Below are 22,202 nucleotides of genomic sequence, written 5' to 3'. Positions count from 1 at the left end.
GTGAAAGATGACTGACTGACTAATAACAATTCTCTCCACCTATCTGAGCCTTCTCAATGAAGCTTCATTTTACTTCTTCTATAAATCTTTTTCAATTAATCTTCCATCTTAGATCCATGAGCAAACAACCAAGGAGTTGGGATAAGTATTCCTGCTCCCTTTACTGCCCTTCCATCAATTCCTCTCTCCCTCAAATTTATAAACTAACAGGACAGTACAATCAGACATGATTTTCTTCTCTCCCGGAGGCTGGTGCTAAATTGTGAGGATTAACGAGATTCCCATTACTCTCACTCATTCTAAGTGTCACACCGAGGCCGAACCAATATTGGGACTCATATTGTACATGGAAGTTCATTTCATTCCTACGCTGTTGTACCTGCAAGCAGAGTCTCTGTCAAGTTTGTTTTAATAACAGGGTTCCAGAGGGAAAATGCCAACTGAATTCATTACTAAAATAAATCGAAACTACACAAGCAGGCTGGAGGCGAAGAGGCAACCGAGAAACTTTATCTTCTCAAACTCAGGGGCCGATCATAAATTGACAACTAGTGAAATACATGCTGTCTCTCATTGGAAGATAAGATTCTCTTGGCCCGCACCCCAGACCACAGTTTGACCTTTGCGAATCTAAATTATTCTCTCCATTAACCAAGCAAAGAGGACCTTATTGCTCAGGGATTTTCTCTTTCTTTCTTTCCAATAATTTCCCCTCATCCATAAAAATAATATAAGTATTAATAATGACATAATAATATACCACATCTCTACTGTTCACTGTTGTAAAGTCTGGGATACGGTGGTGACAAGTAACTCCACTTCCTATCTGCACTCTCATGGAAGAGACAACATAAAACACATATAAATGAAGTCATTATAAATTGTGATCAGTGCCATGGCTGAGAACGAGGGACCTACTTTAGATAAAGCAGATAAGATTTAAGCTAAGACTGAAAGGATAAGAAGGTCAGTCATGTGAAGTGTGTGTGTGTGTGTGTGTGTGTGTGTGTGTATACACATGTGCATGCCCTTGGTCATCAATAGCCGCATCCTGGTTCTGTGGATGAGGAAACCAAGGCTCTGGGAGGTTATATTTCCTGCCCAAGGTCACTCACTTATTAGAAGACAGGGTTTTGAAACTCATTTAGTCTAACTCCGAGTTACATGCTCTTTCCGTGGTTCTATGGCATTTCTTGCTTAAATCAGAGAAGATGAAGGACTGACACTTAAGTAGGGGTTACGTTCCTTGCCCTGGGTGTCCCCTGCATGTTGTGGTGACTGCTGAGTGAGGTTGCTGGGGGAGCTGAAGTAGCAGCTGTGGGTTTGCAATTTGGAAAAGACCCTGGCTCGGCAACAGAGGGGAGGAGTGAGGAAAGGGGGACTGAAATGAAGGGAAGACAGGATGGCCAAGGACAACTCTACCTGGAGAAATGTGACTGACAGGAGGCCCGAGGAAATACATGGGAGATACAACATAGTAAGACGGAATGAACATGAGGCCCCACATTCACTCCTCCTTGGAGCCCACCCTTTGGGCAGTACAGAGATACTGGCTGAATTTCGAAGTCCATTTCCTAATTACCCCTCAGGTCCCATAGGCAGGCTGCTTTTTCCCATTCTGTCCTTTATTCATTCAAAAAGCATGTATTGGGTGCATTCTAATGCTAAGCATTGACAATTGCTTCACATTAGCATTGCTTAGCAAAAGATGAATGAATGGTCAGTGACGGTTTTGTCTAAAATAGGGTTCACCTCTGACTCCCCAAGTCAGCCAGTGAGTGTCCCAGCCACAGGCCCTAATGAGTTCCACTGTTGAGTGCCGGTGTTCTCCCAGGCATTGTGCCTCCTGCAGAAGTACAAGGTGAATGACATCGTCTACCCACCAAAGCTCAGGGCCAAGTGAAGTCGACAGATGGGTCAGTGGACAGTTACAACCCTGTAGGGCAAGGGCTGTGGGAGAGAGAAGTGCAGGAGGCCATGGAAGCTGAAAGGAGGGTTCTCATCTCTGACCAGGGGTCAGGAAGGCGTCCTGGATGAAGTGTCCCTCCTTTGTTCATTCAGCAAATGATTCCAGAGCCCCTATTATGTGCCAGGCACTGCTCTAGGTGCCTGGGGTACAGTGATAAACAATAAAACCCCTGTCCTCGTGGAGCTGACATCCCATTGGGAGGGAGAGACAATAAACAAATAAGCAAATAAGTCATTTAAATCACTTGCTCGATGGTGTAGGTGTTTTGAAGAACACAAAGCAGAGTGAAGTGAAGGAGAGTGGCAGATAGGCAGGGGAGCTACATCAGAGCAGGTGGGCAGTGAAGGCGCTGGAGAAGAGCCCTAAATCTCAGAGGAGCCAGCCCTGCAAAGACCTGGAGGAGGGGAATTCAAGGCGCAGGCCAAGAAACTGTAGGGAGGCCAGTGTGACTGGAGTGAAGTGATCAAGGGTGGAGGGGACAGGAGATGAGGTGGGACATACAAGCAGGACTGGTCCACGAGGGCCTGGTATGGATTTGGGATTTTATTCATAAGGCAGTGGGAAGCCATTGATAGATTTTAAGAAAGACTCTGATAGGCTCTGATTTACACTTTCAAAAGGTAACTCTGATGAAATGGTTTGTTAAGCACATAGACTGTGAGCATTTACCTTTTTTTTAAAAAATAAACTTTTAATTTGGAATAACTTTAGATTCATAGAAAAGTTACAAAAATAATACAGAGACTTGCTATATCCTTCACCCAGTTTCTCCTATTCTGAACATCTTACATGGACGTGATAGATGTGTTTCCTGCCCTAGTAGAGTCTATAGCCCACGTGGACATCAGAAGAGTTCTGGTTTTAGAAGCATGCTATAGACCAAGGAAAATCGAATAACTATCAGAATGACCTGTTCAGAGATTTATTACTAACCTGGTGGAGCTGGCGATTAAAGGCAACTTGATGTTGATGGATTGGCTGCAAATTGAGCACAATAATAGGGAGTGCCACGCACGAGATTATATCTGGGATGGGATGGGTGGCCACTCCTCTTCTTGGGAAAATAAGCCTCCTGTCAAAGGTGGGGCTTCCAGCACAGCACAATTTAATCAGAGGAAACCAAGTTTGGGGGCAACCTCAGCTGTGTCTACACCTAAACATGCAGCTGTCTTCATAACCTGTCTTTAGTGCAGTATCTCTTCCCTACTCTTTCCTGATCATTCCATTTGGTCCAAACAGGGATTCAAAGCTTAGGGAATCCCTTGGTAGGAGATCTTAGACCGAAAGATAAAAATCTTGATCCTCCTTAAGAAGATTAAAATATAATGGGAAACATTATTGAGCTCCTACAGGAAGCACAGCAGATAAAGATGAACAGCTCCTCAACTGCATCCTCCCAGCAGCAGAGGTAAAGAGCAATGACAAGTGGCGCTGGGGTCACAGGATTACAGTTATGCTCTCGACCATCTATGAGAAACTGCTTGAGGCAGTCAGACCACTGACCACCTGGTAATTTTTGCTTCCTTGTCCTAATGCTGCAGTCTGAGAAGCAGTGGTCACTTTTAAATAGTGGCTTGGAGACATAGTATTTAGGGTCACCAGGGGTGTTTGGTCAAAATGAAAACCCTAGGTCCCTCTCCCAAGCCTCCTGAATCAGAATTTCCAGAATCTACATTTTAGGTAAGTGGTCCTGACCCACCTGAAACCTTGACAGCTGCTATCCTAAGAGCTGTCTGCCTATCGGTGGATGGCTGTGAAGAGAGAAAGGTGTGGGGAAGATGCAGACAACCGGCAGGATGGCTTGCAGGAGGTGCCAGATGGAGGCAGGTGCAGGGGGCCAGTGCCCACCACCATTCCTGTGCTCTCCTTTCAGGCAGAGCATGGTCCGTTTTTGGTCATCTTAAATGGTCTGTGGGTGTTCTGTAAACCCCTCTAGTTACTCTTAATGTTTGGCTTGACCTTTCTGAGGTTATCGTCTACCTTGATTCTCTAGGGCCCTGTGGGCCCAGAACTTCAAAAGCCAGAGATTACTCTCAACACTGTGGAACTTTCACATAGAAGTTTCCAGAGCAACCCCAAGCCAGTGAATCCTGCTGGTTAAGAAGTTAGGCTCTAGAATCTAGCCGTTAGAGGGCTGTGCGTCCTTGGACATCTCCTTGTGTTTCAGTTCCTCGTCTGTACAGTGGGTTTACCACAGGGAACCACATCATCAGGATGTTGCAAACGAGATAACTCTGTTCAAAGTTCTCAGAGTGAGCCTGGAGCAGAGTTCATGCACGATAAATATTAGCTCAAACATGCAACCAGCCAAAAATACTGGGCCCCATGGGGGAGTGCCCCCAGCACACCGGCTGACACAAGAGTCACCAAAGAGGGGTGGGAAAAAAAGAAAGATGAGTTTATTCATGGGGGAGCAGACAATGCTCTGCAGAGAGCTCAAAGAGCTGTGCATGGCCGTGTGGGAGGCAGAGGAGTGGAGGAAAAGGGGGGACGCTGCTCAGAGCCCCTGCTTGCCCTGGGGTGGGAATCATGTGTGACGGGAAAGGAAAATAACAGAAGTGACAAACTCACTGTGCGTGTGTCTCATCCTGCATGAGCAACAGAGATGGTAAGAATCCTCAAGACCAGGTTATATTATGAGATGAAGAATAAAAAAGCTCATTATTAGGGGAAATTGATGCTCTGTGGAACCAGAGCTTTTAGAACAAAGAGAATCAGACTGACAGTTTGTGAGGCTGAGGAAGCGTGTTTTGTTCATGATCAGTTACAGGCCTTGGGGTCTTTTGTTTTCTTGTTTTGCTGTCCATTTTCTCCCCCAGGCTCCAGGCTGAACCCTGGGGCAGTCTGTGAAAAAGCCATTGAAGGGAGGTGTTGGGGACGAGGAGGATTTCTTGTCACAGAAATACACAATCTGTATTTTGAAGGGCTTTATTTGAGCTGCTTAGAAAATACTTTAGAGGCAGGTCTGTACAGTCTTACCGTAAACTCCACCTTATATTTTTCAAAGGGGGCAGTTTAAGGGGTGGAGGAGGGCGTGGGCATAGTTATCAGGCCTGAATTCGAACAAGGTTCAAATTAAGATGACTGATTCTGGCACCTTGAAGAAATCACTTAAGTCCTCTGAGCCTCAGTTTCCTCATCTGTAAAATGGGGTCCAGATTATAACCAACCTTCTAGAGTTGTTGTGGGAAAATGAGACAAAGCGTGCAAGGGGCAGTGTCGAACAAACCCTCAGAAAAAGGGCACTGTCCTCATTGACATAGTTGTTGTCACTATTGCTAAGAAGCTATGGGAGCAACAATGGAAACCAACACAAAATCAAGAAGTTCCCCAGCTTAGGATCATAGCAGCATTCAGAAAACACACAAATTACCTGTTTCAACCCTAACAACATGACGTCTATTGCCAGATTTATTTTATGAGTTCCCCGTCCTTTTTAAAAAAGCAATTTTTTCCAGGGTGGGAAGTCTCCAGAATCCACATCTCCTTTAAGACACAGAATGGTCTTGTTGTGCCAAGACAGACAAATTCTCCAACAAATTTGCCTGTTGCCCCATCCCACCTCCAGTGACCAATTCCCATGTCTCCTTTCTTCCCCAAAGTTGATCCCCAAGGCACAAATAGCTCAGAAAGGAAAGCAATTCATATTCTTTTTTTGTGGTGAGGAAGAGAAAAGTCATGGTTTCTGCCCTCTGAAACCTTACATTCTGAGATACACTTTTTTTTTGGTGAGGAAGATTGGCCCTGGACTAATATCTGTTGCCAATCTTTCTCTTTTCACTTGAGGAAGACTGTCGCTGATCTAACATCTATGCCAGTCCTCCTCTGTTTTGTATGTGGGTGCTGCCACAGCATGGCTTCATGAGTGGTGTGTAGGTCCACACCCGGGATCTGAACCTGCGAACCCCGGGACACCAAAACAGAGCACATGGGAGCACATGAATTTAACCACTACGCCACTGGGACAGCCCCCAATTCGTATTGTTCTTTCTGAAGTTTTTCTGTGTTTTAGACTCAAGTATTTGTGTTTCCCCACATGTTTGTCTCCCAGAGCTGTGGATTACTTTAAGGACATTCTAGAAAGAGAAGAGATGTGACAATAAGAGTAAGTGTGCAGAATTTAGACGAAAACCATGATCCAAAAAGAGAAAATACATCCTCCCACCCACTCACTCATTGAATCACTCCGTAAACCCTGACGGAATCTCCACTGTGTGGCAGGCCCTGTGCTAGGGGCTGGACAACAGAGAGAAGAGAACACGATCCTTGATCTAGAAGTTCACAGTCTGGAAGGGAGACAGTGATAAATGACCACAGCAGTGGAGAGGGGAGGGGCACCTGTCACATCCTCAGGATTGGTCCAGTGATGCCTTCTGATGAGATTATTAGGCTCATGTCCTCTGGACCAGCCTCAGGAGTAGGTAGTGAGCACCCAGGCATATTACAAAATACCTCCCCATCCCTCACCTGGCTTCAGGCCTGAACTCCCTCACTGGTCTTCATTTTGGAATAAGGGACCATCCCTTGGATGAGTGTTGCTAGCCTTAGGAGACCTCATCGTCAGCCATGCCAAAAACACTTTCCTTAATTCCCTTAACAGACTTTACAGTTTACAAAACATTTTTGCATTTATTATCTGGCGGTAGGGAGGCAGTTTTGTCCCCATTTTACAGGTGAGGAAGTTCAATAATTAGCCTATAGCCTTCAGCTCAAAGGTAAAGGAGCTGGGACTTGAACCAGGTCTTCAGACTCCTATCTAGTGCTCTGCAAAGCCAGCCAGGATCATGACTATTTCCTAGCACCTGAGGCAGAGTTACTCTTTCCTCTCAAAAGTAGATACTTCATGCTTCTACTGGAGAAAATAGACCTGGAATAGAGTTAACATCCCACTCTGCATTCTTCCAAGAGTCCATGGAAGGAGGGGCTGAGAGATCTCGTTTCCTTCCATCCTTGCCAAAGAGATTGCCCAGTCCTGTGGGCAGGTGGTCTGGGGGTCAGGGAATAGCTGGTCAGTAATTACGACCACTTTCTAGATGCTTACCGTGTGCCCGGCTCTCCACAACAGGCTTCAGCTACATCGCCCACGTGTCCCCAGGCCTCATCTGCTCCCACCCGTGTAACTGCAGTCCCTCCCACCCCCATTATTTAAGGATTTCTCCCCACCTAAAGAGAGAACCTCAGGAACAATCTCCTCATTTTTTTCCTTAATATTTACTACCCACCCACAAGTCCCTGTGGGAATTACCTTGTCATCCCCACAGATGCTGTGGCCTCTATTAAAACACTGCTTTGCTGCCCAGGATCAGGATCCTGCCTCCTAGGACCTCGAACCCTTCGAAGTGAAATAGTCTTGAGTTCCCTTAGGTTCTCACTGCACTCCTGGTGCCATATGTAAGCCCTTTCCCAAACTCGGCATTTTGTCACCTTGGCCTCTGAGCCGCTAAATGTCCTGCATCATCTAGGGAGAACAGAGCCTTCAGCTTATGGCTCTAACCCCCACCTCACAGGGGCTGAGAATCAGTTCTTGGGGTCAGGTAGGGTCAAACTCCTCACAGACCTTCCACTGTCCCTGTGCCCCCTTTCATTTCCCCAGGACCCGTGCAAAAGGCTTCTCCCTTCTCATTCAGTCCAAAACTACACAAACCAGGGAAAATGGGAAATGTAGGCCCCACAAACCAACTGAACATTGCTGGATAATTCTGGGGAAGTGGGGAGCCTGCAGGAGTTGGTCCCAGCCCTAAACTCTTAAAAATCCCCCCACAGTAACAATAGCCATCATTTATTGAGTCCTCACATGCTTATCTAATTAACCCTCACAAGAATCCTTTGAAATAGGTACTATTACTGCCCTCAATTTAGATAAGAAAATGGAAGTTTAGAAGGTCACTTGCTGAGGTCACACTCTCCAAACCAGGAAGTGAGGAGATGGGCCCTGTCTGTCTGAGCCCAGAACCTGGACTCTTAGCCCCAATGCAACACTGAATCCCATCCCTGGCTGTGTTTGAAGGGTTTTCACATCCCAGTAGCATTTCTTGCAGCTCAGCTGCTCTCAGAAACAGTGACAAAGGAGAGTTAAAGTATTGGGTGGGTGGGAGGGAGGGAGGAGGAGAGGCTGTTAATTTTAGATCTGTAATTCAGACTGCTCGTTAAGTGGCAGAGGTGTCACTGTGCCCCTTATCTCTGCCATCCACCTTCTAAAATAGAAGTGTCAGGGCCTATGATTTCCTCAGTGGGAAGATCCATCCTTCACATCCTTAAAGACCCTGGGGACAGTGGGGCTTTTACAAGTTGCCAAAGGGGACTCTGGCCTATGGAAGTCTCCTGTCATTTCCCCCAATTTCCCCCAAAACATGCCCTCAACATCTCTAGAGAGTCTTGTACAAGAGGACCATGTTCCAGAAATTTGTTTTTGAATCCAGGCATACTTTAAGGAAGCCAGGCTGATAAAATTGCATTGGGACCTGGTCACTCTGGGCCCCTCATTCCTGTGTCTGGGTCCTACAGATTTCCTCAGTAGAAATGACTTGCGGAATCTAACCCCCCAGAACACTGAATTCCTCCTGCCCTCTGCTTATGTCAGTTCTACAGAAACTGAAAATTAAGCAATTATTTGACATAGCCAAAATAAGGACCCTAAAATTAGAATTATAGCCAAGGGAGTGCTGTCTACAATATTCCCCCTGCCCCAGAAGACAAAGGGTAACAGTAGCTCACATCCATCTGGTGTTCACGGTGAGCCAGGTGCTGTTCTTGAAGTGGGGCCTGGGACCACCGCAACATCATTGCCTGAGAATTGACTAGAAATGCAAATTCTCAGGCTCCACCCCAGACTTATTGACTCAGAACCCCTGAGGATGGAATCCAGCAATCTGTTTTAACAAGTTCTCTGGGTGATTCTAAAGTTTGAGAGCCCTGCCTTACTTCATTGAGTCCTTGTAATGACTGTGGAAGGTACAGGAACTATTGGGCATTGCTGTTCCCATTTTATAGAGAAGGAACCTGAGTCTCATAAGTATTACGTCACTTGTCCAAAGTGAGTCATAACACCGGGACTGGAATGCAGGTCACTCTGTTACCCAAGTTCCCACCTCCCTAAATAATGTTTCCTTACTGGTGAGAAGTAAACATGAGAGTCAATTCCCATGGAAACCAATTAAAGGTAGCTTCGGTCCAGGGTTGGGAAAGAAATTAGCATTTATTGAACATCAATTGTGTACCAGCCACTGTACATAAATATCTCATCTCATTTCATTGTCACAAAAGCCCATGCCAGGTAGGCATTCTGAAATCAGATCAGGTAGGGTAAGCAACTTTCCCAGTCTCTCACAGCCAAGTAAATTGCAGAGGAGAATCTGAATCCTGCTTAGTCTGTCTCTAAAAGCCTCACAGTCTCCCTGGGGCACACTTACACATTCAGCATAGACACGTGTCCTCATGGCGAAAAGACCAGAAAACCAGGGATGAATGCGTATGCAGCAGCAAATGAGATCACTCTGCTCCAGGGGTGAAAAACCACCTCGACAGCAATCGTGGGGCTTGCACAGCGTCTCCAGTCACCCAAGGCTGCTCCTCCCTCCCCTCCCTCCTTCCCCTCTCAAAAACCACCAGCTTTTCCCTTTCGCCTTGTGAGACAGGAAATCAAGTTCTTACCAAATTGAACATGTTTATTCTCTTCATATTAATTGAGTATTCACCCATCTTTCCGGGGAAGCAAGGCCCTTAGTGAGTAATGATGCCAGGAATGGGATGAATTGCCAGTTGGAAACCTGGCCATATTCAGTGGGGATTATCATAATGCTATGGATGCTTTTAGCCAGCACCCCACACAGAACACATACACACCCTCGAAACTGGCTTGGAATTTACCAGCAACCTTCCAAGTCGATGGCTTAATTAACTTCCAGGCTGTGTATGACATGTCATAAAATGTCTCTAAAATCAAGCGGCACAGGAAGGTATAAAACTTAGACACTCCGGTTTCTCAGCCATCATTTTGTAGAGTTTTTTTTTTTTTTTAACAAGTTGCTGTTTCTTTTCACTTAAAGTATTTCTCCCCCATGGTTCATAGAATCAAGGAAACATAAAATGAAAATTCAGGGCGAAATTATTTGTTGAGGTAAATATATAAAACTGGCCCAAATCTCCCGAGCTTAAAAGCTGTCCTTGGCTCTCAGGTGCTTTTAGCATGGAGCCCAGAGGTCCTGGCTGCTTAGTCAAACACTTGTGATCAAGTGGCCGCCCCCATTCCAGTCCCAAAGCCTGATGCTCCCAACTAGGAACTTGGCACTCAGGCTCTATAGAGCACCGGCCATTCCCAGAAGGCCCCAGGTCCTCTCCTGCCTTCATGCCTTTGCACCTGTGAGTCTCTGCCTGGAATGCCCACTCTATTTCTTTACCAGGCTACCTCTCCTGCTCATCCCTCAAAACTCTGCCCAGGTGCCACCTCTGCTCCCTACCCAATCCTGACCTCCAATGGGGTCTCCCAAGGCACCGTGTTTCTGACCCTCATCACACTACTTTTCACACTATTTTGTAGTATTCTCTTTACTTTGGTGTCACCTCCAAAGCCAGGAGTTTTTTGAAAGTATCTCAACATCGTCAGGGCCTGACACAAGACCAGGTACATCGTAAAACCTCAAAACATCTTTGTTGAATGACTGAGTGAATGAATGATGATCACTTAGCTATTCATTTTTCCACAAGCTCGGGGTACACCATGGAAATGAGAGATATGATTGTTCTCTCCCAACACCCTTAAAATGCTGCTTCTGCCCCCAGGGACTCAGATGGTCCAACATGGCCAGAAGTAGCTCAAGGCTGCAGACAGCCTAGTTCAAAATATTAATATTAACTAGATGAGCCCAGGGGTGTCCACCAAACTCAAGATTCTTGAGATCAGTAACAAAACCAAACCTAGGCCAAAATCCTGGAACTGGTTCTAGTCTGAAATAGTCTGGAAACTCACTTTAGTTCAGCCTTTCCTAGCAGAAGGCCAGTGTAAGTGTGTTTTGTGTATTTGTATTTTTTTATTATAAAAACAGTAGATAGAAAAGAAGCCCCATCACTCTAAAGTGTGGCTGACGGGAAGGGGGGTGTACAACTGCGGGTTTGAGAACTCCTGGGAGCCCAAAGACGGGGTGGGCCCCAGCACCCCATGTGCCTCAGCCTGGTCCATGGGAACCCAAAAGCCTCGGATTCTACATTGGCTGGTGTCACAACCAGACTCGGGACAGCTGGAGGGCATGGCCTGGCTGGACTAGAGCTGCAAGTGCTTCTGCATCCCTTGAAAGCACGGCTTGGCTTGCGGCAGGATGCCCAGCGGAGCCTTCGTTATCTTCCAGGCCTGGGCTGAGGCCAACAGTGCCTACACACTGGGAAGGATAAGACCAACCTACTGACCCAGAAGAAGAGTTTCCGGTCCACCCTGAAGTGGAAGGAAGTGTTGTGTGTAGCCGAGGATGGAGCAATGACCCCCACAACCTGCACAAGATCTACGAGTTTGTGACCTCAGAAGTTGGGGACTCTCCTGAGCCAGATAGCTCTCTAGACCCCAGTGGCAGATGCGGTACTTCTGATACTCAGGAAAACATTCTAGAGGAGTTACTGAGTGACATGGTCTTGGCCCCACTCCCAGATCAGGGGCCCTTGAGCCTGGCTATGGCCCCTGAGCACACACCTCAGCTCTTGCTGAGCCCCAGTTTAGCCCCTTACTGCTCCCTACCCAAATTTGGAACTGCCTGAAAACCCACTGAAGTGGCTGTTGATGCCTGAGGAAGGTGAGTGCCAGCTATGAATGAGAGAGGCTGGCGCTGGGCACCGGGGTGATAGGCTGGCCCCCTTAAACTCTCTCAATCTTTCTCACCTTTCACATCACTGCTGTCCCTGCTCAGAGTGGGAGTTTGAGGTGACCACCTTCTACCACTCTGTGGAGAGCTAGTCAGCGGCTCTGTGCCCAGAGGCTGGGGCACTGCCACACACACTGGGCTATGGATGAGGAGATCTTCCCTGACAGTGATCACGGGCTGATGGTGAGGTCCCCAAGAGCAAGAAAGGAGACATGTTCCACCTGGGGCCCTTCATGGCAGATCTGATGGTCTCCATCGAAGGGAGTGGACACCCTTCACACTATACCCTATGATTCTCTATGAGGGAGTTGTGGTCCCAGGACAAGCCGTGGATCAAGAGGCTTATGATGATCAAGGTTGTTCCCATGTGCCTCAGGGCCATACTAGACAGGGCCCGGTTAGGGGATGCCTTCTCAACAAAGAACGTCATGGACCTGCATATTTCCAACAGCCACCCGCTCTCCCTCCCCTCAGACCAGTACAAAGCCTACTTCCAGAAGCTAGTCGAGGATATGGATTTCTAGATCACTAGGGAGACCTGAACTGTAGCTCATGGGTGTAGGCTCCTCCCCCCTCACCTTGACCAATAAATTGGTTCTTGCCATAGTCAAAGAAAAACCCCTCAAACATAAAGCAATGTATAAAGAGTAGAAGGCCATACTCTGATATTGGCCCATAATGCAATTCTCCAGACAGCCATTGCTAAGAGTGTTTTAGAGGTTGATATGCAGTGACAGATCCAGTTCAGAGAATGACCACATACAATATATTTTATTAAAATATTTCTATTAGTTGCCACAAAACAAAAATTAAGAGGTTCCCGTAACTGAGATATTTTCATGGAGCTTTGAAGGTGGCAGAGAAGTAAATAGACTACACAAAGTAGCGTGAAAAGTACCATGATTTATAGCTTTTCTTGGAAAATCCAAAGATTGGTCACCCCATTAGCAATGATTAGCTGAAGCTGAGTAGGGCGAGTTGCTTTCACATAGGGTGTGCTCTCGAGGTTGTCATAGTCCCTATCTGACCAGTGTGGCCCCTATATGCATTTGACTTTGCCCTATCCTTACACCCTCCTATAATATTATGAGTATTATGAGCACTGCCTACAATCTCCTCTGTTCTATTATATCCATGTCAATACATACAACTCTACCTATGTGTTCCTCTGTATGACTACATTATGGTATATATATAAGCAGTCCCTTCCTGATGGATTAGGTTAGCATCATTTATCTTCAATTGCAAACAATGTAACAGTAAATGCCTCTGTATATATCTTTGCATATTTTGTAGGCATTTCTCTTGAATAAACTTCTAAATGTGAAATTACTGAGTAAAAGAGAGCACATTTAAAATTTCATTAGATAATGCTGACGTTCGTTTAAAATCCAAGCCATTTTTAGCCCCAAGCAAGGAGCAAGGAGTGGGTGAGGCTGGAGAGTGACCTTGAGAGGTGAACTGTCCACCACCTGAGCTCTCTTCTTCAGCAACTATACTCCTCTATGCCTTGTCTGACCATAGCTGATCGCCACAAAGATGATATTGCGAAAGGAAGAACTAGACCTAGCAGGATGAATGCATTTTAGAATTCTATCTGAAAAGTTAATTCAGTCATAAATTGGGCATGAAAACAAAATGAGATAACAGTTCTGGTTATATTTGTAGATTCTCCATTTGTTATTAAAAACCAAAGGAATTTTTATCCAAATATATTGACTAGCCTTTATTAGTTTTTTATTTTCATTATTGTATGTAAAAAAGAAGCACCCCCTATCCTCCCTCCCATTGTGTTTCAGGTTTATTAGCCTTTTTGTTTCTTGTAGATTAACCTGATGTTACTGTGTGAAAGCTGCTTATGTTTCCAAGGTTTGGACTCCACTGAATGGAACTAAAGATACAAACCGGCAATCAAAGTTGCAATAAGGTATTGATTAAAATAGCCTCTTTTTTAATATGATAAATGCAGCAAATGGGATGACTTGAAGGTTAAAATTGTAGACTGCCTACACAAAAGTCCCTGACTTCCCCAAGCACTAGCTGGGGCAAAACAAAACCTCTCTAAGCCTCTGTTTCCTCATCTGCTAAGATGTGGGTAATAATAGGGTTATAGTTTTTTGCACAGCATCTGGCACAATTTAATGTTAATTGTTACTGTTTATTCTAACATAATGGCCAACCCCATCCCCTCTTAAAGTTGTGCAGGGAGCTGCGGTACCCAAGACCACAGAAGCCTCTGGGCAGCTATTCCATGACCTGACAGTCAGATGATGGCCCAACTGGAATGACTAACTCCTTCAAGAAAAGAAGCCAGGAGTTGGGCTCAGTTTTAAACTATACTTTAGATTCAACACGATAGATAATAAGAGGTCTGGGAAGAAGATAATGGCTAACCTTTACTGAGCACTTACTGTGTGTCACCCTCTTTGAAGCATTTTATTAGCATCTTCTCAGTGTGTGCTCACGATGATACTAGGGAGTAAGTTCTATTATTACTATCACCCCCATTTTACAGATGAGAACTCCAAGTATAGAATGTGTAATCACATTGCTCTAGGTCACATTCTTATTTAATAAGATGGCACAGGCTTTCTGACTCCAGAGTTTATTCTCTTTACCACTATAGTAAGTCAGAAACAATGGCAGAAAGAGATAAATTGCAGCCAGACAAAAAGAGGAATTCAGATATTGTCAACTAATATCTCTCAAGCAACTTCTAAGCACCAGACACTGTTCTAAGTGCTGCCAACACATATTAGGAAGTTTATTTCTTACGGCAAGCCTGAAAAGTACACATTACTGATAGCACTTTTATGGGTGGGCGTAGAGCTATTGAACACATGGGGTCACGGAGCTGTTAGTGATAGAGGTGAGTTTCCAAAGCATTCCAAGTCCCAGGCCTTCTCCCTAGGAATGCGGTGAGAATTCCAAACACAGATGAGTCATCCTCATCACTCAGCAAATATTTATTAAGCACTTGCTTGCGTGAGGCACAAAGAACAACACAGGCATTGTTCCTGCACCATGGAACAGAGATTATATGGAGGAAAGAGACAATTTATAAGGACAAGTGAGTAAAGAACATATAATATTATATAATTAATATATAATTAGCACCATCACAGGGCCCAGAAAATGTCTAGTTGATTTGACAAATGTCCTTTACTGTTAGTTATAGGAAAATAGTTCTAATTCTTTACTTAAAAAAAGGAGGACATTTGTTTCTCGTGTGTTTCGTAGCATCCTAGAAGACCTACCTATGGAGAGAGACATTTAGGGAATTACTGAGTTTTGCAACTTTCCCACCTGTGATCGAAAGTACAAGATTGTGATTACCCAATAGCCTAGGCAGATTGTCAGCTTTTGCACAGACTTGCCCTGAATTTAATAGGAATTAAGGTTATATCCTGCTCCTGGTTTTGAATCAAAACATTTACGGATTTCATCAGAAAGGAAACAGTAAAGGAAAAGGAGGAAGACCAGTTAGGAGTGAAGTGACTGATCACAACCCTCTTTGGTCAGGCGCGGGATCTGCTATGGATTAACCTCTTCTCACAGCAGTTTCGGAGCTTTGCAACTTATTTTTTTTTAACAGCTATCTTAGCAATTGCAATGCATCTGCTATTAGTGTTATAGGATTTAACTTCCCCTGTTGTAAATGTTTTAGTAAATCTATAACGATTTAAGCTATTTTCATTATCTTTGAAAAATTTATTACAGCAGTAACATAAGTTCACTGTAGAAAAATCAAAAATACACATGAACAAAATGAAAAAATTAAAATCAACTAATAAGTCCAGCGGCCAGAAATAACTGTTGCAGAAATTTTGGCATACATTCTTCTAGTCTCAGTATTATATATCTGTGTATCATTCTTAAATAACCTGGGCTCACATAGCTTATAAGTTTCTATATTCACTTAATCGTGAATGTCCTTCGTGTTGTTAAATATACATCTCCACCATTATTTTTAATAATATACCACCATTTATTTACCAACTCCCCTATTGTTGGACATTAAGGATATTTTTAAACTTTTCGGTATTGTAAGTAATTATATGAGGAACATACTTGGGTGTATATCTGCTACATTACTGTAAATTTCTAGAAGAAATATTTCAGAATCAAAGGATAGAAACATATTTATAAGGCTTTGGCTATTTTTTTCTTATTGGTTTCTCTTTTTTTACTTTTTCTTTTGAAATAATTATAGACTCATAAGAAGTTGCAAAAATAGTACAGAGAAGTCCTTTGCACCCTTCATCAATCTCCCCCCAATGATAACATCTTATATAACTATAATGTAGTATAAAAGCTAAGAAATTGGGGCTGGCCCTGTGGTGCAGTGGTTAAGTTCACACGTTCCACTTCCACGGCCTGGGATTCGCTGGTTCAGATCCCAAGTGCAGACCTAAGCACCGCTTGGAAAGCCATGCTGTGGCAGGCATCCCACATAAAATAGAGGAAAGCGGGCACAAATGTTAGCTCAGGGCCAGTCTTCCGCAGCAAAAAGAGGAGGATTGGCAGCAGATGTTACCTCAGGGCTAATCTTCCTCAAAAAAATAAGAAGAAAGACAATTCATATATTTTTTTTAATTGAGATAATTTTCTATTTTAGTTTATAAACAGTACATAGTTTTCAGATGTATAACACCATAATTTGGCATTTGTATACACTACACAGTCTGCTTCCCGCCAAAAGTCTAGTTTCTACCCGTCGCTATATAGTTGACCCCATTTGCTCATTTCTACCCCGCTTCCCCTCTGGTAACCACCAATCTGTTGTTTGCTTCTATGAGTTTGTTTTTGTTTTGTTCTGTTTGTTCATTTGTTTTGTTTTGTTTTGTTTTTCTGGTGAATTCATTAACAGAAAAATAAATAAAATTGGAAAAGGAAAAGATAAATGCACAGTGTTTAAACAATATATACATTTCTCTATTCCATTTGATGTTAATATATTTGACAATCTAGGCGAAATAGATAGATTCCTAAGGAAAGAGATATTATCGGAGGTAACAAAGAAAAATTTGAAAACCTTATAAAAAAGAAGAAAGATGAGAAGAACCCTACATCTGTTAAGCACTTATGGTATGCATCATTTCACTGACTCCTCAGAACAACCCAGTGAGATGGGTCTTATTAGTAATCTCATTTTAAACATGAGGAATCCAAGAGACAGAGGAATAGAGTAATTCGCCCAAGTGATCCATCTAGTAACTGGCAGAGCTGAGATTCTGGTCAGGTGACTGCTGGTTCATACTGTTTCTCATTAAACTTAAGGACTGTAAGTCATCTTTAGAGAATTTGGGATGACTCTTCCTCCTTGCCTGGAGCTTGGATCACTTTACCGTGGGTCTGATGATGGCATAGGAATACTTTAAAGTACTCTCCTCACCTGCTCATCCTCCTCACCTCCTCATCCTCCTGATTATAAAGGAAATCTCACAGTTAACTTCATTGCGGGCCTGCATCTTTCAAAGAAAGGCAGAATGTCTAATAGCCATTTAACCCCTGCCATTCGACTTCCCTTCACATTTCCACTATTGGAAAGGTGCCCACTTTTCTCCAATCATTCCTCTCCTTGAATTATTCCAAAGATTTCCAAGTATCATTAGAAACCAAATCACAGGGGCAAATTCAGCATGGTGGAAACTGATAATATGGCTCCATTGAAATATTTAAAACATATGTCTAAATTTATATAGGTACTAAAGAAAGAGAGCAACAAGTTACAAAACATGGCCTCTGCCAACAAGAGTCCAATAACAGTCAACAGAGTCTTCATGGCCCTTTCAGTTACAATGCTTTACATTCCCAACTACCTGAACTCCTTTGATGAACTTATGGATTGGTTTACAAGTAATTCACTTTATGGCAAAGATCCTGAGACCGTCAAAGTGTTAAGAGCCAGTCAATGAAAATGGCACACCTCAAAATTACAATTCCAATAAATAAATAAATTTGATTGACAAAATTGTCTGCACACTTGCTTTGTGATTTAATTTTAAATTTGAAAGAAACTATCTTAACCTGAGACAAAGGCTTGCTTGCTTGAAGGTAATTTAGTTGGGAGCAGAGGTTAGGGATGGAGGAATGATACAGGGAATGAGGGGGTGACAATACAAGGATGGACCATTGCATTAGCCACCCAACGGATGAATGGTACTCATCCCATGGAACGTTATGAAGAGCCTTATGAACGCTCAGCACTGCCTACTCTAAAGGATGTAAGGGGGAAGCATTTATCCATAGATCCCCATTCGTCAAAGATGCTCTACACTTCTAGATCATGCATATGTGAGTTGAGAGACTGTTCCCATGGGTGTCCCAAATTTCAACATCAGAGAAGTTCTGGGGCAGGAGGCAAGAGGTGCATGGCAGGGTCCTGACAATGCCAGGTAGCATCCACCAGAATCTGGTAGAACTTCTTCCCCACCTAAGTAAGAGATGGGGCTGAAAACATTCAAAATGCACCCAAGAGGTGTCCAATATAGAACCATTATCAACAGTTTGATGTACATCTGCCCAGACACAAGTTTTTAAGAATACAATTAATTTATTTGCCCATAGATCTATTCCACAAACATTTATTGAGCATCAAGCACATGCCAGTCACCGTGTTAGACATGAGGGATAGAGCAGGGACAAGACTTATAAGTATCTTGCTCTCTTGGAGCTTTTGGTCTATTTAGGGGAATCAGACATTAAATAAATCATTTTAACATAATTACTGAATTATAATTGCGATAACTTATGGAGGAGCAGTGTAGGATGATAAACTTTCTAGTCATGAGAATCAAGGAAGGCTTCCCTAAGGAAGGGACATTTAAGGTAAAATGTGCAGAGAAGGGGTTGAAAAAAGCAAAGGGTGTAGGAGAGTAACGAGAAAGAGAGCAGGAAGAAGAGAGTAACTAGAAAGTGTAGTGCAGACATGAAGAAAACTATGAACAAATATCCTGTGGCAGAAAAACTTAAACTATTCTCAGGAAAGAGAGAAAGCCAGCGGGACTGGAGTGGGGAGTGAGGGGGAAATGTGGGAGCAAGTCAAGGCAGGAGAAGTGGACCGGAGCCAGATCATGTCTGACCTGATAGATCAGAAAAAGGATTTGGATTTTATCTAAGGTCAACTACTAAATCCTAAGGAAGCTACTGAAGGGTTTTGAACAGGGGAACAATATGATCAGATTTGCTTTTTTTTTTTTTTAACATAAATCAAGATATACTTGTAAATACAAGCAGCAGAAGCTCGTAAATATTACCCAGGTATTTAAAAAGAGTACAGTCTGTAATCACTAGTAACAGTATAAATATAAACAGGAGTGTTGATGGGGTGGGAGCAGAGGTGGGGGGACCTGAGCCTGGAGTCTGGGAAGGCGTGCATAGTTCACCTTTTTGTTTGTTTTTGAGGACTAGATGTTCATCTGATTTGACGCCAAGGTAGCATTTGGGTAAGCCGGATGAAATCCCCACTTAAAACTCTCCGTCTTTTTCAGAAGCTTCAAAAGAAAATTTCTCCTCAAGTTTTCACCAAGACTAACCTATTATGTGGATGGTGTTGGGGACCACCTACAGGGTGTGATTTGAGAGGTGCTAAAAGCCACTCCTGTTCAGTGTAAACTTTCCCTGTCCTCCTCTAGTCCCTAAGGTTCCACCGTCGCAGGTCTATTCTGCTGAATCTTCAGTTGCCAAATATGCTAGCACAGAGCAGCCAACTGGACCTATCCTGCTTTCCTGGGACGGAGCTGGATTTTTTCTGCTTTCTTGGGGATGGGAGGGCTTGAAGCTTTGTGAGACCACTGGCCACGCAGGGGCATGGAGGAGCCATGAGATTGGTAGGTTAGAGAAAACGACAATCAAGGAGCTTGGGCTCCTTTGACTTCATCACTTTATTTTGGGTTGGCTTTGAGATCAACTGGTGTGTATAGTATGGACATATGTATAATTGTGTGTGGATTTATGCTGTAAAGATATATGGGTGCATTTATGGCAGATGCATGACTTTATAACATGGGAAGCAGTGATGGTAAGGAACACAAGCTCTGGGATTGGACCAACCTGGGTTCAGATCACAAGCTCTGTAACCCCAGGAAAGTTACAGCACCTACCTTATGGGGTGGTTGAGAGGATTCAATGAGATAATCTGTTTTAAGTCTAAGCACTGGTCCATGGCATACAGCAAATGCTCAATAATTGTTACTGTTACAATTGTGTATGTGTGTTTCCTTATGCACACGTGTGTGTGCATATGCATGTAGATGCCGAGGTGAGGTTGTAAGGGTATAGAGTGTGTTTAAGAAGAAGAGGGGGGCTGACCCTGTGGCCGAGTGGTTAAGTTTATGGGCTCTGCTTCAGTAGCCTGGGGTTTCGTTGGTTCGGATCCTGGGCGCAGACATGGCACCGCCCATCAGGCCATGCTGAGGAGGCATCCCACATAGCACAACCAGAGACACTCACAACTAGAATATCCAACTATGTACTGTGGGGTCTTTGGGGAGAAGAAGAAGAAGAAAGAAGATTGGCAACAGATGTTAGCTCAGGTGCCAATCTTTAAAAAAAAAAAAAGAAAAGGAGAGGGAAGAAGGGAGAACGTTTCCCAGCCCCTGCAGTAGGAGTTCCAGCTCTGGGGCAGACCTTTCTAGAGGGTGAGGGGACTGCAGGGCAGCTCACAGAGGAGACAGCTCAGCTTTTGCCAAGTGGAAAACAGAGTAAGGACAGCAAATGGCCTCAAACCGCCAGGGGCTTCCTGATGAGCACGGAATCTAAAGTGGAAATTATTTGAAGGAGACGGGCCATAGAGTGGGATGTGATGTCATTGAAGCTCAAAAACCCTCCATAAAAGGGAGATTATAAAAAAAAAAAGAGAGAGAGAGAGTTGAAAATAGTGTTTGAAATTGACACATATCCAAATTAAGCCCCTGTGCTCAGAGGGCAGATGACTTTGTCTGCTCCTTACCAAATTTCTCCTGTGTTTTGAGTTTCACACATTTGATCTTTCAGAACTGAGATGGAAGAACTTTGAAAATCATGTAAACCACTACAACCCGTTCTCAGGCCTCTCGGCCCCCTCTGCAGATTTTCCCATGGAGCTGTATCTAGGTGCTTTCGGCATAGTAAAGAATTGCCTTCCTCATGGTGAGAGAGACGACACAGTAAAAAAGAACACCTGGTATCTAGTCCCAGTTCTGTCCCCACCTCACTGGGCAACTTCAAGGAATCTCTTGATCTCTCTGGGCACAGCTGCCTCATTTGCAAAAGAAATTGATGAGTCAACTTCGGCCATCACCTTTTGACTTTGTGCCATCCTAGGTGACGTTTAGCTCTCTTCAACCATCTCTTCTCCCCTTAAAGCTATATCATCATATGACATAGTAGTAAGTTCACAAACCACCTGCCTCTTGCTAACTGTGACTCTGGGGATGAGTTATTCAACCCCTCTGTGTCTCAGGTCCCTCCTCTGTAAAATAAGGGTAAAGAAGAGTGCTGTGTATCATTCGGTTGTAAAAAGGATTAAATGAGTTAACATAGGGAAAGTATTTAGGACTGTGCTTGGCACAAATAAGGGCTACTCTGGTGTTTGGTAATATTGTTATCATTACTGTTATTATTATTAACCTTATTATTAACTTCACATCTAAAGTATTATTGATAAATCAAGAAATAGAAGTATAAGCATTATTTTGGGCTATGAAAAGACTCCAGTGGGTAGGGGTTAGGCAAAGAGCTGGGACCATTGCTTTTCCTTTTTTTTTTTTTGAGGAAGATTAGCCCTGAGCTAACATCTGCTGCTAATTCTCTTCTTTTTTGCTGAGGAAGACTGGCCCTGAGCTAACATCCGTGTCCATTTTCCCCTACTTTATATGTGGGACGCCTGCCACAGCATGGCCTGATGAGCAGTGCCATGTCCGCAGCCAGGATCCGAACCGTCAAACCCCGGGCTGCCGAAGCGGAATGTGCGAACTTAACTGCTGCCACCGGGCCAGCCCCGCTTTTCCTTTTTTAAGAAAGCCCTTCTTTGCTTTGATCTGTCAAAGATAGGTATGTATTACTGACTCTATCTCTTTTTTTTTAATTTAAAGAGATTGAGCAAAGAAGAAAATCACCAAAGTCCCTCTCAAATTACTAAATTTAAGGATTGACTATGATTTTTAAGAAGCAGTATTTTTAGGTGGCCAGCTTATCTTTGTCATCGTAGCTGCCCTTAATCTGTTTGACCTTTTCAGGAAATCCTTATAAAGGTTTTGAATAACACAATCACCTTGGCATGTTTACAACTGAGTGTGTTTCAACTTCTTGGATAGGAGAGAAAACGACAAAGGTGAAAATCTAAACTTTGTTAATCTTGGCCTTAGGGGCTGGCTTATATTTTGTCCCTTATAATCTTTTCCCAG

The 22,202-nt window shown here is 43.8% G+C and overlaps 1 protein-coding gene and 1 pseudogene across 2 annotated transcripts in view; one reads left to right on the top strand and one right to left on the bottom strand.

Moving 5' to 3' along the window:
* GRXCR2 (glutaredoxin and cysteine rich domain containing 2) overlaps positions 1-4,010 on the bottom strand; it is a 38,985-nt gene extending 34,975 nt beyond the window's left edge. Inside the window, exons 1-2 of one of the 2 annotated variants that reach the window (XM_070233110.1) lie at positions 3,669-4,010; positions 2,903-2,947 (exon numbers count right to left, since the gene is read on the bottom strand). The gene's annotated coding sequence lies outside the window, so the exon portion shown is untranslated. The remainder of the gene's footprint in view (positions 1-2,902; positions 2,948-3,668) is intronic. The other variant, XM_070233111.1, reaches the window with a different exon arrangement.
* Positions 4,011-11,142: 7,132 nt separating this feature from the next.
* On the top strand, positions 11,143-12,338 carry LOC100147338 (interferon regulatory factor 3-like; annotated as a pseudogene).
* Positions 12,339-22,202: the final 9,864 nt, after the last annotated feature.

The sequence above is a fragment of the Equus caballus genome, chromosome 14, assembly GCF_041296265.1.
Source record: "Equus caballus isolate H_3958 breed thoroughbred chromosome 14, TB-T2T, whole genome shotgun sequence".
NCBI classification, from domain to species: Eukaryota; Metazoa; Chordata; class Mammalia; order Perissodactyla; family Equidae; genus Equus; species Equus caballus.
The sequence above is the reverse complement of the archived record's forward strand: the minus strand, read 5'-3'. Positions and strand labels throughout refer to the sequence as shown.